Source organism: Triticum aestivum, chromosome 7A (genome assembly GCF_018294505.1).
Source record: "Triticum aestivum cultivar Chinese Spring chromosome 7A, IWGSC CS RefSeq v2.1, whole genome shotgun sequence".
Taxonomy (NCBI): Eukaryota; Viridiplantae; Streptophyta; class Magnoliopsida; order Poales; family Poaceae; genus Triticum; species Triticum aestivum.
This window is the reverse complement of record NC_057812.1, coordinates 38,554,681-38,574,713: the sequence shown is the minus strand read 5'-3', so window position 1 is coordinate 38,574,713 and position 20,033 is coordinate 38,554,681. Positions and strand designations below refer to the sequence as shown.

Below are 20,033 nucleotides of genomic sequence, written 5' to 3'. Positions count from 1 at the left end.
CATGTAGTGTGGTCATTCACGGCGATCAGGGAAGAAGTGATGCACCTTCGACTTGCTATGAAAACGAGCTATAAATTAGTAGTGATCTAAATATTCTTATATTTCTTTACAGAGGGATTACAAATTAGGTGGCTCCCGGCTCCAATTGATCAAAACAAACTAAGCTAAGACTAGCCGGCTTGAGCATAACTTCTTCCAGCCTGTAGATCTGTGACGAGTAATGCTACACTTACGTAGAGATAGTTACGTACTTCACGTAATTAGCAACGTGGCTAATGATCATTGGGGAAGGGGGAGGAAGGACCCCCACCCACCTGAAAATCAGGAGGGGCAGAGAAGCATATTTAGAAAGATTACGTAAACCCTTTCGTAGCTGTACGTGGATATATAATTATCGATCTGTGACATAGAACCACACGTCTTATGGTGATGACAAGGTACGTATTCTTTTCCTTTTGGAGGAAAAGCTAGCTAGGTACATATACTTGCCTTGAGCATGCGAAGAAGAACAAGTACTTGCCACGTACATTGATGCATAAGAATTAGTACATCACCAGTTGGCCTGTAGCCCGAGTAAAACCGATTTGAACTAGACACGAAGCCACCGGCCGGCACCGTTGTGGTGCAACCCGTGCATCTTCGATGCAGAGGTGAGGAGAGGGAGGAGCTAGCCATGGCGGAGCTCGCGTCGGGCGCCGTGAGCTCGCTGCTGGGCGTCATCCCCAATGAGGCGCTGCTGCTGGGCCGCGTCCGGCACGATGTGCAGTTCATCCAAGAGGAGATGGAGAGCATGAAGAGCTTCCTGGCGCACCTGGCAAAAAAGGCGCCCGCCGGCCGCGAGCACGAGGAGCAGATCCGGACGTGGATGAACCAGGTCCGGCTGCTCGCCCAAGACAGCAACAACTGCATTGATCTGTACCTGTACCGTGGCAACCCCGAGATCCACCTCGCCAGGGGTGGCTTCCGGCGCTACTTCTCGTGGCTTCCCTGGTTCCTGCACAAGATGGTCGCGCAGCATCGCGCGGCCGTCCAGCTGCGTGCTCTCAGGGAACGGGCGCGTGACATTGGTGAGCGCCGATTGAGGTACTGTAACACCCTCTCGATTTACCCTACATTCTGAAAACATACTTACTGCAGTTTCCTGCATCACCACCTTTGTTTCTTAATACATGAAACGAACTATAACAACTTAAACATGAAGAGAATACACATCGACGCATTCTAAAGAAACATGATAAAAAACCAAGCCTCAGCAACGCTCTCTACGTGATATAAAATCAGGAGTGATTATTTCTCGGTCGACATGCAAATAGTTATTTCTCACTGGATTTTGTAGGTTAGTACCATAAAACAACCAATTAGAAGTAGTGGCAGGCTAGGACCATCTTGAACAACCATTGTGCAGTATCCCCCATGGACAACATCGCCCTTGCCAGCGAATCACGCGAGAAGGATAAGAGGTGTAGAGAACCAGGATCCTGAGCCATCTAGGAGATTTTCCCTAGTCTCTATTGACGTGGCGGATCGTATCATATTATGTAGGTTCATGACTTGCACCAGGCGGAAGGCGCCACTCTATACGGACTTGGAGTACTCTTTTGAAGAATCGAGCCATTTTGCTCACGCATGGCACAAGAACTAATTTGTAGATTCATTATAGGTATTGTATTCTTTGTAAACTCATGTCCATACACTACAGGACGGATGATATTATGAGGCATTCTAAAACGCCTCTAGATGATGCAAACATGTCTCTAATTTTTTTTCAGTGTTTCCCTAAAATGCTAGAATCGATCGCAAAGGGAAAGGTCGATCAAGGAATTTTTTTTTAATGGGAAACATTTGCTGCCGTGGCGCCGGATGAACCCGGGCCTTGCGGTTGCTCGATCGTGCGAGTACTAGCCGACGGGAGCACCCCTAAACTATTGTGTGTGACGGGAGTACTCTTTCCAATCGTTTGTCCCCACTTTTTCTTCCCCACGACGCGGACACCGGGGGCACCCGCACCACCAGCACGCACGTCTCCGGCCGTGACCATGACACACCCTCCGCCATGCGTGCGCCCCCTAGCCCCATTCGCATCTCCCGTTCGTCTCCCGCTGGAAGCAGCATATGTCCCTGACAGTTGAAGCTTTTTCCACCAAGGTTGAAACTTTTTCCCCCAACATTTGCAGCATTTGCATGATGGATCATGCTGGTTCCAACGTCCTTTGTCGAGGTTGCAGCTCCCCGTCGCCCCACCGCTCGTAGCACGCGGTCACCGCAGTGGTAGCAAAAAAGCGCACCAGTTGTAGCAAATCATAGTGGCCGTGGTCAGTGGTCACCCATGTCGCCGCTCGTGGCACCACCGCGCGCAGGTTGCATCACCCGCACACCAGTTGCAGTAAATTCGGTCGCCGGTGGTAGTTTTTTCCCACTGCCAGTTGCAACAAATTCGCAACCATCGTCGCTGGCCACACTTCGTCCTGTTTCTGGTTGTAGCAGAAACGGCCACTGGTAGTAGCTTTCCTCGTTGCCCGTTGCAGCAAAAATCATGGATAAAAAGCTTCAAGTGAAATGAAATGATTCATAAAAGAGGGAAGCAGTCAGGAATGCTCACTTTGTGAGGGATACAAACCATCACTATGATACTTCTCTGCTTTAGTGACAGTCATATCTTCCACAGAGGGTGCAATGATGACCGTAGCTTACTGCTTCTGGATAAGGCTGCAATTTAAGCTGGTCCCGTCGCTCCTCAAGAACCGAGGTGGGCCTAACCACATGGTATGTTTGTCGAGTTCTTTCTATAGGGAACTCAGAAAAGATATTACCCCTGGAATTACGATTTTAAATAATAAGTATTGGAAATTGTTTACCGAGTTGCCGTTAGACGAAACTCGGCAAACGAAAGCCGCCGTCAAGGCTCTGTCTCTTGCTGCAAGGCGTGGCCCAAATGTCAGTATTCACCGAGTTTTTTTCGTTGGGAACTTGGTGACATGGTTATTCTGCTGAGTTTTTTTTTGTTCGCCAAGTCGTTTTTCGTCAGAACCTGGCAAAGGCACATGTCTTCCGAGTTTCATCTCACTGCCGAGTCGGATTTTAAATCAAACTCGGCAAACAGAAGTTCGGCGAGTTCCCGATGGAATAAACTCGGCGAAGTCTTGGAACTCGGGACAAAACGCGATTCTAGTAGTGAACCGTGAAAAACATCTTCGAGCGGTGTGGAAAAAGCTTCAACCGGTGTGCGAAAAAGCTTCAACCATGAAAAAAGCTTCAATGGCCATGAAAAAAGGCTTTAACATGCCAAAGTAACTTCAACCATCGTGAAAAAAGCTTCAAGCAACATTGAAAAAAGCTTCAACTGATACGGACATGCCGACAATGGTGCGAGGGGCGACACCGGGGAGCTTTGGGACGACGGCATGGCGGTGCTACATCGCCACCGAGCTGTAGTCATGTCGCCACGCGGGAGCCAGGGACAAGGGCGGCGACCGGCGACGAGGACAACCGGCGAGTGCGCCGCAGTAGTGCTTCAAGCATGGTCATTTTCTCGCCGGGGTATGCCGGGGTGTGGGCGGCGCTCGGGGCGTTGCAATTTTCTTTGGGGAAAATGACTCACGAGGAGGACGAAGTGGGAGGATAGATCTGACGGCCCATAATCGCTGCATCGGGTGTCTGTGGCTCGACCGACCCAACTATTCGACCGGCGTACCAGCGCCTAGTGTCCGCCTTTTTGAATAGACGACTGCCAGGCGTAAACCGCCTGATCCTACGAAAGGATCAGCCGCATCGCCAGCCTTCGATTCATCACGATTAGGGTGATCCCCTGTTGAATTGACCACGCCATCACTCTGATTCCCACCTGCCCATGTTTTCCATAGCGCATCTACAACAGCTGCGTAAATTGCAAGGCAGCATCCTTGGTTCCTAGTACACGCACGCGCATAGCTCCGACGGGGCACCAACCCGCCGACCCGTAGCAGCCGCGCTGGGAAGCTTGCCACGATAGAGCATGCTGCAACGCAGCATCCCATGTGATTCCGCCGAGCAGCCGGGCTAGGCCAGCTCGTAGCAAAATGCTGGTGAGATCGCCATGCCCCGAGCATGCCGCAACGCAGCACCGATGAGAAGCCGCACCCTACCAGCTGCATGTCGGGACAAACCCTCCGACAGCGAACGGCGAGCAGCCTTCGACGACGGACGCCGAACCCAGGCGCTCTAGCTGGACACACCAGCGACATACGCCGTGGACACACACGCGAGCTGGTCACAGAGATACCATATATGGGTGAGCAGAGACTCTTGCGGCGACGAACGCCCGGTCGCCGAAGGACCTGTCTGTTGTTGGCTTCTATTCAAATAATCCACGCACACACTAGACCCAGCCAGGCCACTACCGGCCAGTAACCGACGCCCGCATGGCCTGCTAACTACCACAGCCACTAACCGCATGCACTGACTACTTCATACATGCACGTACGAGTTGCCCAAGCTAACAAACTCTTGACTTGATCTTCTTTTAGACTCACTCCAGGGTCCAACCGACTCAGGGCATGTATAATGGTGCTATCTTAGGAGTGCCACGTAGGATAAATGGTAAAGTGGAGGAGAGAGAATTCATAAGAAAAGGCTTGCCTTCTCTTATCTAAACAAAGACAAGAGATAATCTCTTAGCACAATATATCTCACCACATTTTTAAAAATAGCTAGTTATTGAAGATAAGGTTAAGAGATAGCCCATTGTAGACTCTTTTTATTGTTATCTCTAAATTACATGCAAGACTTAAGATAAAAATGTCTTATCAACCATTATACATGCCCTCAGCACACATGCAGCTAGCTAACTTGGCCGGCACACCCGCCAACGGTCATGGACACGAACACAGACGCGGCCACTCACCGCAGCCCAGACTCGACATAGACGCGCACTCGCTGGTCGACACCGACACCGGCAATCCCGTGACGCCTCGAGCATGCTGCAACGTTGCACCAACTCAGGGAAGCAGCCGCGCCAGCTTGCAAGCACGACAATGCTTGGGGAGTGGGGAGCCGCTTGATGTACCCCGACAGCATCGCAGCCGCACAGAATGTTGCATCAGCGCCTCTCTCCTCGCTCGCCAAAGGTCATCCGACTTGCAGCAGTCTGACACGGCTCAGTCGCTTCTTCGAAGAAGCCGGTGCTCCCAGCGAGCTAGAATACGACACTTCGGCGAGCGGTCTCGCAGCTCGAGCGCTCCCGCTAGCGAGCGGCATCGTAGCACCCGATGGGCGGTGCTTAGCTCCACGCAACTCCCGACGACGGTGCCTTTGTCACTCAAGTGTCTCCTGCACACCCCAGTGCACGCCCCCTGTTGTCCTAGAGCATCAGTATTTATGACCATCTGTTGAAGCACCGGTGACGGTTGCATCTTCGGCGAGCCCCACAGTTCTAGCAGGGCGGCTGCTGGGACCACCAAATTTGTAGCACCAGCTGCGGGCTTGCGATAATAATGTCGGCAGTGTCTTAACGTAGGCATTCTTTTAGTCAATGAACATCATATGCAGATTTTTTTTACTTCCTGAATCTCTTCATAAGTTGTCATATCAAGAAAAGGGCTTCGATAATCTATATCCCAGACAGGGCCGTCTCCAGGAATTTGGGGGCCCGGGACGAAATACAAAGTGGGCTTCTAAAATTTTAAAATTCATATAACTAAAGAAGTATCCAAGGAATATCTTATATTGCAGTGGCCAAATAATACCTCCTAGCTATCCAAGGGAAACCTCATGCCAAAGCATATATATAAATTTGGTTGACTGCATAATATATGTAGAACTGAAACTCGATGATTAACAATCTAACCAAATAGATTAAACAAGGCAAAGAAATACAAATAATAATAAGGGGTATAAAAAAACCAAATCAATAGTAGTTTGCTTCATCCATTCCCCTGTAGAAACTCCTGTCGTTGCAGGTCGCCAATGAAAATATGTCTTCATCTTATTATTTTGTAGCATGCAGGAAAATTGATATAAAAATGCATCGATTCGGGTTTCATCCATACATGCACACATTTTTTTCAGTTCTAAATTACTCCGTAGTTAATTGTTCAAAGACATCAATTTATAAATCAACACATACAACATGTCATCAGTTCAAACTTCCAATGCATATTCTACTATTGTTGTTTGCCTCTCTCGGTCCAAGAAATCAATAAACTAAATGATGCACCGCACGTTGTTGCGGGAATGTTTGCAATATTTCAATGAGATTTTGATTATATGGAACATGAATTCTTGAAACAATAGTTTTTGAAAGTATATAAGAATTAAATGTAAATAGCATAATAAAATGGAATATTACATGCATGCATGTTGTCATGGATTTTTAATATGCATAGTTGTATGTTGAGGTGGGCCTTTCCTTATGCATGTTGAATGATGAGGTGGCATGCTTGCATGTTGAGAGAAATATTTTAGTGGGGGCTAGCTATTTAGATATAGAAGATTACTCATTGATTAGTGGCTGAGGCGACAAGCAGCACCTGTGTTTCTCGGCTTTGGAGGGGCAGCAACTCTTCGGTGTAGCGGAGAAAGTGCCAGCGCCCGGCGACCAGGTGGAGGACGGAAATCACTGCCGCTAGTGCAAGCACAGATCAGCTAGTAGGTGGAGCGGCCGCCGAGGGCGATCTGCAGCAGACCAACACTGGTTGATTCATTGCACGGGGGCATGGGAGATCGCGCGCGCGAGAGAGAGGCGGCGCGCGTGCGCGAGCGCGCGCGGGGAGGGGGGGTCACGACCCTAGGGCTCAAGCTGTAGCGGGCGCCGCACATGCAGTTTATTTCATGTTTTTCTTCAATCGGGGGCCCGACAATTTTGGGGGCCCTGTGCGGTCGGTCACTTTGGCCCCCCTTGATCCCAGACATGAAACCAAATTGATTTTTGTCACCTTGTCATTCTTCTTAAGCGGTCCTTAATGACTCTTTGCCATATCTTCATTGTATGGATCATCAGTTTAATTCTAAGGTAATTAGTACAACTCTGAAAATCGCATTGTTCTTTAAGATCGGTACTAATATACTCCGTCTTCATTTTTCTAGCATCTTGTTTGGCCGGAAAATGAGTTTGAAAAGCTTAGCTAGCCATAATGTTGCTATGTCTCTAAGGCCTCGCCACACCTCAATAGGGATACAATCAGGGTCCTTTTTAAACCCCACTTGACCTGCTTGACCTCAGACTCCTGAATCCGCTATCATCAAAGGAGTTGTCCAACTCAATGATAGAGCTCTCATTTTTCCCATTCAACAACTTATCAAAGTACTCCTCATCAATGCGTAATCTTCTCTTTCTTCACCAGGAGTTGGTCTGCTTCATTCTTGATGCATTTGACTTTGTCGACATCGCTTGTCCTCCTTTCCCGGATCTTGGCCATCTTATAGATGTCCCTTTCGCCTTCCATCATGTCTAAGCATCGATAGTGATCCTCATACGCCCGCCCCCTTGCTTCACTCATAGCTCTCTTTGCGGCATGTTTTGCCACCGTGTACTTCTCTATGTTCTTTGCACTCCTATCCAGGTAAAGGTGTCTGAAACAATCTTTCTTCTCCTTAGAAGACTTCTGGACATAATAGTTTGACCACCAGATATCTTTAGCTTCTCTCCTACTTCCCCTGGACCTCCCAAACTCCTGGCCATCTTACGAATGCAAGTTGCCATCTTTATCCACGTATTGTCTGCATCACCTTCTTCCTCCCAAGGGCACTCCTTAATGACCATCTCCTTGAATGCCTAAGTTACCTCCCCCTTGAGCTCCCACCACTTTGGTCTAGCGACTTTGGCATGCTTATCCCACTAGACACGAATCCGAAAGAAGAAGTCAGCCGCCACAAGCTTATGCTGAGGGATAACACTCTCTTCAAGTATCACCATACAATCTAGGCAAGCTTGCATGTCTTCTCTTCTCAAGATGATGAAATCAATCTGGCTAGAATGTCAACCACTACTAAAAGTCACTAGATGTGATTCTCTCTTTGTAAAGAGGATGTTAGATATAATCATGTCATAGGCCAGAGAAAATCTTAAGACATCTTATCCTTCTTGATTCATGATGCCATAGCCACAGTCCTCATGCACCCCTTCAAAAGTTGTGTTCGATGTACCCACGTGGCCATTAAGATCTCCTCCTATGAAGAGCTTCTTGACAATAGGTACACTTCTAACCATGTCCTCCAGACCTTATTAGAACTCCCTCTTGGTGTTCTCATTATGGCCAACTTGTGGGGCAGACGCGCTGATAACATTGAGAACTAAGTCCCCAACTACCAGCTTGACCAAGATAATCCGGCCCCCACGCCTCTTGACGTCTACCACTCCATACTTGAGGCTTTTCTTGATCAAGATGCACTAGTAGAAAACATGGCTTTGGTCACGGGGCAATATTCACATTAGTCTCGGTTCAGTCACGAACCGGGACTAATGTGAGCATTGGTCCCGGTTTGTGCGGCTAAGGCATAAGTCCCGGTTCACCTGAGCCCTTTAGTCCCGGTTTGAGACACGAACCGAGACTAAAGGGTGCGATGCCCTTTAGTCCCGGTTTGTGTCTCAAACCAGGACTAAAGATTAGACCTTTAGTCCCGGTTTGAGACACGAATCGGGACTAAAGGGTGCGATGCCCTTTAGTCCCGGTTTGTGTCTCAAACCGGGACTAAAGGTCCCATTTTCAAACTCTATCCCCCCCCCCCCCCCCGCGTCCGTGGATCGCCTTTTTTGTTTTGAAAAAATCAAAAGAAAATGATAAAAACTTCAAAAAATAAAATCCTTCGAGAGGTAGTTATATTACTACATCTACTAGTTAGGAAAATTTAAAAACTTAAATTTGGACATGTTTTGCAAAAAATGTAGGGAAAATGTAAAACGGCTATAACTTTTGCATACGATGTCGGAAAAAAACGTATAATATATCAAAATGTTCGGAACGAAAATCCGCATCTGATGGAGACCGCCTACGACCTGTTTGCAAATTTTTAGAATCCTCAAATTCTAAAATGAAAAAAAGTTATGCTCAAATTTCAGTTTTTTTTGAATTTTTGTTAAATCTGGTCAAACTATGGTCAAACTACTTAGTCAAGAAGTATTAGTGTTACTAAATAATTATTCAAGAATATTAGTGTTACTAAATAATTATTTCAGTTTTTTTAAATTTTCGTCAATTATGGTTAAACTGTGGTCAAACTACTTATTCAAGAAATATTAGTGTTACTAAATAATTATTGATTTTTAGAACAATAGTTTCAAACTCAAACAGTGAAATGTGTGACTTCATGCTCAAGCTAAATTCCTAAGGGTTAATAGGATTGCCATCTTAATATTGTCATGAAAACAACAAGTGCAGACTTGGAAATGAGGGAGAATAGAACCCGGAAGTTAAGCGTGCTCAGGCTGGAGTAGTGAGAGGATGGGTGACCGTTCGGGAAGTTAGATGATTTAGAATGATGAGGGGTGATTAGAGATTAAAGGTTAAATTGAGCAGTGATGAGGGGTGATTACAGATTAGAAGTTAAAATAATTCAGAAATTTGAAATTCAAAAAAAAATTCAAAAAAAATCATAAAATTTCCTTTAGTACCGGTTGGTGTTACCAACCAGGACTAAAGGTGGACCTCCAGGCAACGACCACGTGGAGGGCCTTTAGTCCCGGTTCCAGTTAGAACCAGGACTAAAGGGGGAGGCTTTAGTACCGACCCTTTAGTCCCGGTTCCAGAACCGGGACTAAAGGCCCTTATGAACCGGGAGTAAAGGCCCTTTTTCTACTAGTGATGCCTACTCCATTTCTGTTTGTAGTTGTCCCCGTCTACCATAGCTTGAAGCCGGTATCCTCCATCTCCTTTGCCTTATGTTCCTCCATTTGGTTTCTTGGGTGCAAAGGATATCAACACCTCTCCTCACCACTGTATCAACTAGCTCCCGAAGCTTACCTGTTAGGGACTTTATGTTCCAGCTATCTAAGCGGATCCTCCTCGGCTCGGCTACCTTCCTTACCCTTTGCGCTCGTCGAGTCAAATGTGAAGTCCCTTGCTTATTTTCCACTACACTCGACCGTCGATGTAGCATGCCACTAAAGATGCAATGATCGGATACTTGCTCACTTGCCATGGTATCCAGATCAAGATACAATGCGCCACCAGGGGGTGATGGCCTGGCCCATGCCCATTTGACACCACACTCAAGTTCCGATATGGTGTTGCTGAGAGGGTTATGCCCCATGGATGTTCTTTTGGGTTTCATCTTCATAAGAGTGGCTGAGTTTTGATGTCCATCTTCCTTCACTCGGGCTTGGGTCCGGCTATGTTGAGACCATACCTTAGTGTGAGTTTTCTTATTAAGTGAGATGGACGGAGACCCGTTGATAAATTAGCAGACGATGGAGGTTGCTTCAGCCCAAAAATATTTGCCCATGTGAGCGTTGGGCAACATGTGACGAGCCTAGGAATTGATGCTTCTGTTTATGTGCTCGGCCACACCATTTCGCTGAGGAGCGTATGGTATGGTGTGGTGCCTGACGATGTAATTGGTAAAAGCTTTTGAACACACTTCCATACAATTGTCAGTATGGAGTATTTTTACCTTCCTCGGAGTATGCCTTTCTACCATAACTTTCTAGTCCTTAAAGGCATTGAAAACATCATATACAATATGGACTACATATGGAGCAAAATGAGTGAATCTACACTCTAAAAATACTTATATATACATCCGTATGTAGTAAATATTGAAATGTCTCAAAAGTCTTATATCTAGAAATAGAGGGATTAGAAACTAAGGTCACACTTTTATGGAGTAATCATCAATAACTGTAAACATATAAGGAGCACCGGCTAGATAGGGTTTACTAGAAGGTCCACACAAATTAGCATCTACATAATCCAATATACCTTGCGTGGTATGAACAAAAACATTGAACTATACCCTCCTATATTTACCAAAGATGATGTGTTCATAGAACTCCAACTCACTCACATTGCAGCAATCCATAAGTTCTCTCTTGTTCAAGTCTACCATGCCAAGCTTACTCATATACCCAAGGTGCATATGCCAAAGATTAGTTTTACCGGATTTATCAGAAGTAACAGCACCAGTTGCACTACCAGTGATAGTGCTTCCTCTAAGAACAGATAACTTGTCATAATTCATATTACCTATCATATGAATGAGAGATCCTTTAGATACTTTCAAAACTCCACCTGAACCAGGGTGCTTGTATCCTTTGAGGTCAAGAGTACTCAGCCAAATGAGGTTGTTGGCCATGCCTTGTATGTGCCTCGTATCTGTCAACATGTGTATCAATGGCATTAGGCATTCTGATCTGAATGAACCAATGCCCACGATCTCACATGGGTTGTTATCTCCCATATGCACAACATCTTCACTCTATACAAACTCATAATTACTAAACCTAACTTTTTTAATACATTTATGTAACGAATAGGCAGAATAAAGTATCCATTCATCATGACATGAAACACAGCGAGCAAAAACAACAAGAGCATCGTCTGAATCAGACTTATTACCAAATGCAACATGGACCTTACCATCACCATCTGATTTGTTTTTATGCAAATATTAATAAGTGGTTCAACACCAAACCACCTTCTTGCAACTTGTGCGTGAACAACTATATCATCCTGGGCATCTTAATCGTCAGATCCTTGGACATGCAGAATGACTCCAGTTTGACGCAGATGGCAGTCGTAGTTTCTCCGCCAGCACCTCTTGCGAAATATTATTAGATACTCCCTCTGCATCAAAATGGAAGACATTTTTTGACACGTTCACAGTGTCCAAAAATGTATTATATTTTGATACGAAGGGAGTAGATGAAGAATCAGAGACATAGCCTTATGGTCTTTCCATTTTTCTTCAACGGTCTACGCCTTCGGTTCTTTGCTGCCAAAACAATCCAACGGGTCATCCAAATCGGGATGTGCCAGCACTGCCTGCATCTTCACTTGCTATAGGAAAAACCATGTGTTGTAATCTAGCAACAGTAGATGGAACTTCATAGATGTCACAGTCAAAACCCTAGACAGAAACAAGGCTCTGATACCACTTGTTAGAGATATGATATGTAGTCGAAAATGATGTAGAATGAAATCAACACAGAATACACAAGATTTTAACATGGAAAAGCCCTCCAATACGAAGGAAAAAAAACACTGGTGACAGCCAACTAAACTTTACTATATTAGGAGAGGTCACAAACCTTAGGGATTTACAACTAAGCAACTTCTCCCATGCGATGGCTTTGAAGTGTGTGTTTTTGTATATATATGTGCTGGACTAGGATGATTACTTCACCCTCAAAAGCGAGAGATCTCTGGACTGTCGTCCTGCTAATGTTCTGCTAGATCTTGTGCCACCAGAGCAACGATGTATACCATGATCACTCTACTCCGGCTACGGACATTGAGACCTAGCGTTTCGCATTGGCAGGAGGGAAAGCAATGTCAGCATGCTAGGCTCCTTCTTGGAGCTCGTTTCTCCTGCTCCATTCCACGTCCGTCGTCCATAGCTAGGCGGGAGTTGCAGCTAGTCCACTTGTTGATTGTTATTTGTTGTTTGGCAAGCTGGAGGCTTGGTTGTTCGAGCGCACGTAAGCTGTTCCAGTGTTGTTCGTTTTTTTGCCACTTTCTTCCATGAAAACAATACTACCTAATTTCAGGGTGTATACTAAAAAAAGTAAAACGTGATGGGGTACTCTTGAAAAAAAAAACATACCAGGCCTTTCGCCACTAAGGAGTCGTGCCCCACAACCTGAGCATGCAAATAGACAAGTTTTAGAGCATGCAAATTTTGTATTATATCATACTCCATCCGTTCCTAAATATAAGACTTTTTAGAGATTCTAATATGGATTACATACGAAGCAAAATGAATGAATCTAAACTCTAAAATATGTCTACATACATCCGTATGTAGTTCATATTGGAATCTCTAAAAAGACTTATATTTAGTAATAGAGGGAGTATATATATCCATGTTAATCCACATCATCAAGATTAATTGAGCCTTCAGATTTACCCAAATGATAAGTGCCACACGTGTGACGCGAAGCACCATGGTGCAAACGCCCATATTACTATCCATTTTGCCACATCAAACAGATGGCATCAGCGAAATCTTTTTTATTTTTTGGACTTCAAAATGTTTTATCTCTGAAATAAAAATCGATTGAAAATATGTTTTAATAATTAAATCCGTCTCGACGAGATCTTCAAAACTAGATCACATATTGATATGTTTCGATGACTTTTTCTCGGCCAGAAGTTTCCATGATGTTACGCTAAAGTTGTCATAGTGTTTACACTAAAGCTGCCGTGATATGTTTCATCTATTTTTTTTCTTCTAGATTTAAAGTTACCTTTGTATTTCAACTACTTTCCACTGCAAATTTTATTAATTGATCATGGCAATTTTTAGTAATTAACCATGGCAAATTTAATTCATGGATCATCATAATTTTTGGTAATTAATTATGGCAAATTTATTTATAAATCATGGCAAATTTAGTTTATAGATCACAACAATTTATTTATAAATCATGGCATAATTGCCTATTTGCTTGCCTGGCTGGTCGAAATTCCAATATTTTCGATATAAAGTTATTTTCGTAGTCCAAAGTAATTTACCAAAATAATTACAGATAAAAATTGGGACGTGCGTAGCTAGCACCATGGGTAGCAAATTATTTTCGTAAGAGATAAAACATTTTTAAAATTGAAAACCCAAAAGATTCTCGTTGACATCATCAGTTTCGTCATTTGTGTATGCATGCGGTGATGTGGCGAGATATTTGTGAATTGACGCGATCTGTAGTGATGGAGGCATTTGACCCAAGTTACTTTGTGCCACACCTATGGTACTTATCGGGGTCCTAAAAGAAAGATCTTACATTCTAATCCCACCAAAGTGAAAACCACATGCATGTCTGATTGAAGGAAGGAACAAACACGTACACATAAGAAATCCACAAGCCTCAGGTTGGGAAGAAAGCCTATGCTAGATTGAAAAAGAAATCTCATTCCCCACATACAAAAGAAGACTCGGTTAAAATAAATTAAATTAGACACAAACGTACATAAATTTCTCCCTCTTGGGTCCAAGATATTATCACAACCAAGGTCAGTAATTTAATATGTGTAATTATGTGTAAATTGCCGCACATCAAAAAATATTATATGAACTTAAATAATTTGGAAATATAATAAAATGAATAACTTTGCTTTTCTATGCATGTGGGGGTTGGTATATAATTTCTTTTGGGCTAGGGTTTGGAAAAGCTAATTTTTTTTCAATCCCACATACCGAAATCTCTCCCTGCTGGATCATAGATATGACCGCTAGCAACATCTTTAATTTATATGTGAAATCACCTAACTTTAAGACAAGTATAAAAGTATGCTAAATTTTCACACATTGTAAAATAATATATTAGTATAAGCCTATTAAAAATATTAGTTGAAGCAATATCATTGCTTTTCGTGCTAGGGCCTATCAAAGGCGGGTTGTCAATTTTTCAAAGAGGGATATTTCACAACCATATCTATTAAAATTTAAATTCATAGGGTTATTCCTACCATGTTTACAAAAGATTGTACTATCTAATTTCATGATATACAGACAAATTCTCAAAATTCGCAATTATGTATATAAATGTTTATTTGAATAGACGGAAGATTTCCTGCAAAAAAGTATAGAAAATTTTATTCGGGAAGTTGAGGCAGGAGCATTGACCAGTGCATTAAGAAGAACCATATTTAAATGCTAAGAGTAGCATCATTATTGTGATATGTATATATACCAAGAACAACGCTTAGATAGTGGAATCCATCACTAAATGGAACACATATTTGTCACTAGATTATTTCTAGAAAACACTCACTACCAATTCTATTGAACAAAGTATGCAAATCTTTAGATATACACACCATCTTTGAAAAAGAACTGGCCCATGCAGTTTATGCCGCCCATTCCAAATATTGTTGAATGATGTTTGTGTAGTGTATCTTTCTCAGAACATTTACATAGATGTGATATATAGATATGCTACAATTTGGATCTAAAATATATGTATAATTTTGTATGTTAGGACGATATGTACATTGCCATATGGATAAAAATATGACATATAATTCAGGAAGAGTTGCATTAACCGATTATTATAGGAAAGGTTCATTCAGTTCAAAGATAGGAGTTTGCAGAACAGGGAAAGCAGAAGTGCTCCTTCCAAATATAAAGTCTATAATACATGTGCATTTTTTACATTGTTTTAATAACTTAGCACTTTTCCAGTCGTACGATATCTGGTGACCTCCTACATTTTACGTGTTAATAGACTTTTGTTAATAATTATTTATCCTAATAATAGCTTGGTCGTGCAGGTGCACGGGTTGACGACTAGTAGACTTAATGGCAAGCAAAATGATAATCTCTATCTAAACAAGTACGAAACTATATATATGACACCTAGTTAGCTATCATCACATTATTTATGCTTCTTTTGCCATATAAAAATCCAAATCAATTTGTCCGACGTTGTACTCGAACTTTATCACAACTTTGAATAAACTTTTCCGTGCGTATGTGCAATGCATGTTGATATTATGGAGGCAGTTAATTGCATGTTGATATTAGGTCGGATATTAGCTACACATTAATTATGGGATTAGCGCACATGTTAATATTTGATGTGATATTAATTGCATCCTTGCCATGTTGGGCGCTCCCTTTGGGGCATTTTAGATAGTTGGATTGACATGATTCGATGGCCAAGACTAATTGGATTTGCATGTTGGTTCTTTTTTATATAGAATAGTCATAGATAAACTGAGACACCTGGAAAGTTAATTCATTCCTTATACTAAAGTTAGAAGGATTATTTAGTTTTTTACATCAAAATCTACAAGTGCAACTAATAAAAGTAAAATACTTCAATAAGATTGTCAAGAGGATTATTTAGTTTTTACATCAAAATCTACAAGTCCAACTAATAAAAGTTATATACTTCAATAAGATTGTCAAGAGGATTATTTAGTTTTTACATCAAAATATACAAGTCCAACTAATAAAAGTAAATTTTGTCTAGCTCTTCGTCTAACCATGGGGCGCTCATGAAGGAAAATGGACTTCCAGTGTTCGTCCATGGTCAAGATTTTCCTTGTAAATGACTATTTCTGTCTGTTCTAGGTATGGCGTCGAGGTACCGGCGAAGGGAGCGGTAGCTGGACAGTCCCAGCCTGCTGCTGCAGGGACTGCACTCACTCCGGTGGCAGAAGTTTCGCCATCGGTTCATGCAGCCGCAACATCTGCTCTTTCTGGAGATGAAGAAGAAGACAGTGATGTCGACCCATTAGTGGTGGCAATGGCGCCGACCGGTCATTCGGTCCTAAGGGAGACATTTTTCGAGCCCTGTACGCCTGAGGACCACATGAGGGCGAAGCTAACTGAATGGATAAAGGATGTTGTGGAACACAACACTGGCGTGGGGAAGAAATCAATACCATCTGTTGCCATTGTGGCACCGCATAGGAATGAAACTCGAGCTATTGCAAATGAAGCTACATCTATGTGGAAGAAACATGGCATGCGCAGGCGCAGTGTCTTGGTAGATATCCCAGCAGTACACTTCTATCATCAGTTGCTGCAAAGGCAAGACATTCTCTTCTACATCTTACGGGAGCTTCAAGCGCAGCAAGTTGCAGACAGAGAAGGGAAGGTGCTCCCGCAGGATGTAGTACAACATTTCTCCCACCCCCTCCTCGGGCCCGGACTCCGCCCTTCCAACCAGCAACATATCCTTCGCCCGTTCTTGCAGGCTGGCTAGCATCATTCTAGGAAAAGAATAATTTTGATGAAAAAATCTATGCTGGTTGGTGAAATCACCAAAAATATCGAAGCAATGGGAGTTAACCAAAAGATTTCAGAAATCATGAAAACAGTCAAAACAATGAAGGGCGTCCAGGTGCATCCCAACCTAGAACTGGTGACTGACGATCAGCTAGACCTGCTGGAATCCGCTAGAGATCAACCATTAGGAGTGCTCCTCCGAGCGCTCTGGCTGCTCGAGCACAAGCAAGTTGAAGGTGAAGGTGCATCTGCTACCAAGCAACGCCACGAAAGGAAGGAAGCAACACATTCGCATGATGATGTCATTATGGAGACAACCAAGAAACTTAGAGAGTATATGGAAGGACGTGCATGGTCGAAGGTTAATGTTAAAGATGTTTTGGAAACAGAAGCAAATGCAATGATGAAGCCTCAAGGGCATATGGGAAAAGATGCAAATGAAAAACTAAAGCCTGAAGAAGAAGCACCCGTAAAGATGATTCATCTGAAGGAAGAGCAATATGAACACATCCTACGTGAGGTGTTTCCGTTGAGAATCAAGAAGCCCCAGGAAGACTCCAAGCAAGCCACCTCTAGTACAGTTATATTAGTCGACGACCAAATCAAAGAATTGATCAGCAAAGTCCTACAGGAGCTGCAGGATAATAGATCCGTGAAACATGGAGGTATAGCTGAGCCGCAGGAAGACAAATCCGTGAAGAAACTACATACTGCTACTTGTAAACCAAGTCATGATTGTATCCGAGATGCTCTAATTGAAGAAACCATGAACAAGATTGAAGAAATCCAGCGGAAGATGAAAGAGCAGCTCCAGATCAAAGGGATCATGGACAGAATTATTGATTGTTTGGAGACACAAGGTGATGAGATGATACTGGTTATCCTCAAACTGGATGATGACTACGTAACAGGATGGGAGGAGACCAAACATGCTTTCCGCATGCTAGGTGGCATAGCTGGCGCACTCATATTGAAGACCACCGTAAATTGTACACAAGCCAGAGAATATTGTTGTCCGCCGCGGGAGCCCATAGACTGTTCTCTTGTTGGCCTCTACCGAGATATTGCACTCGAGCTTAGAAAAAACCAGATGAATGAAGATAGCACCCAGATTATTCTTGACATTTTAGACAAGTGTAAGCAAGATGAATTCTGCATGAAAGTCTTTGTTCATGCTTTGTACGCCAACCCCAAGAGGAGCAATGAAGAACTAAGAAAGCTGCGCAGAACAATGCATGAGGTATCGGAGAACTCATTGGACATCATCGATAAGAAGATTTTCAAGTTCTCTTATAGTGATCTGCCCAAGGAACACAAGTCCTGCTTGTTGTATCTAACTATCTTCCCACCAGGGCGGAGCATTAGGCGGTCAACCTTGATAGGACGGTGGGTTGTAGAAGGGCTAATAACCAAGGAAGACTGGGCCAGTTCTATCCGTCGTGCCAATCAATGTTTTGATGCGCTTGTCCATCGGTGGTTTGTTTGTCCTGTTGATATTGGTGCTACAACACAGGTAAAGAGTTGTGCGGTAGGTGATCGAGTTCATGGATTCATTACCAAGATCGCCAGAAAACAACATATTGTAGAAACTCGTCTGTCACATCACTTGGCTCGCCCTTCTCCATTTTCAATGATCTCCAACTCCTTGGCTCTGATAGAATTTATAATTCTTCGAAAAGCTCCATGAAGAGTCTCGAGTATCCCTGATCAAGGTACTAGATCTGGAAGGTTGTCAATGCTTTGGTGGGAAGAACCAACACTACCTCAAGGACATCTGCAGCAAGATGTTACTACTCAAGTATCTAAGCCTAAGGGGGACAAATGTTACCAAGCTGCCAAGTGAAATCAACAACCTCCGTGAGTTGGAAGTATTGGATATCCGACAGACAAGGGTGCCTGCAGCTGTAACAGTACATGTCATACTCTTGAAGTTGAAGCGTTTGCTGGCTGGCTCAGTTGTTATGAGTTCAGGGCCAAGCAATAATGAAGTATCTTATGTTATGGTGCCTGACAAGATCGAAAAGATGACAAATATGGAGGTAATGTCCAATGTCAAGGCACGAAATAGTAATGATTTGAAGGATATTGGCAAGCTATGGCGGTTGAGGAAGCTTGGTGTGGTTATTGAGCAGAAGGACAAACTCATCAGGAATTTGCTTCAAACTATCTGTGACCTGCATGAGTGCCTCCGCTCTCTGTCAATCACTCTTCCCATAACCGCAGAAGACTCTTCTGACGATAACTCTCCCAAGCTTCTTTCCTTTGAGGGACAGTGTCCCAAGTTTCTGGAGAGCCTAAGCATTCGCGGAACCGCAGAAACGGGTCAACTTTTTCAGTTGTTGACCAAAGATGGTGACCAACTTCAACTTGCCAAGGTAACTCTATCTGGTACTCGACTAAGGCAGGCTGATCTGGAGATCCTCGCCAAGCTACCCAAATTAGTCTATCTTAGGCTCCAAGACAGGGCATACATCGATGACAAGCTCAGTTTCAACAAGGAGAAATTTAAGGGTCTCAAGTGCTTTCTTATTGAGGGTTCCAAGATAACTGTCCTTAGCTTTAATGGTGGAGCTCCTAAACTCGAGAAGATCATTCTGTCGTCCACTGATGGCCTACAGTCTCTTTCTAGAGTCGAAGACCTTCATGAACTGAAGGAAGTCGAGTTGAAGAACAGCAATAAGCTATCATTATCATTATTTGAAAAGGCAAAAAACATCTCCAAGGTGACTCTCTGTCGTACCATTCTTTGTCAAGATGAGGTGGAGATTCTTGCCAAGATGCCTAACATGCGCAGCCTAGTACTCAAGGAGATATCTTATGCACAGAGCCTGCTCATCTTCTACAAAGACGACTTCCCAAGGCTCAACCTTCTAACCATCGACTTTTCTGGCATCACCTGTATTGGCTTTACTACCCAATCTGCTACTAAGCTTGAGAAAATCATATGGTCCTACAGAAAGGGTACACTACTCTCCGGCATTGACGAGCTTCCAAAACTGAAGGAGCTCGAGTTCAATGGTGATTTTGTCCCCGATGAGGTGATAGATGCATTGAAGAAACACAAGAACAATCCCAAGCTTATACACAACAAACCAGGCAACCAGGAAGCGAGAAACATACCAGAAAAGAAAGATGCTCCAAGATTCCCATTATTCTGGAAGAAAGAGGATTGA

At 43.5% G+C, this 20,033-nt stretch overlaps 1 pseudogene; it reads left to right on the top strand.

Moving 5' to 3' along the window:
* Positions 1-511: 511 nt before the first annotated feature.
* LOC123152922 (uncharacterized) lies at positions 512-20,033 on the top strand (annotated as a pseudogene).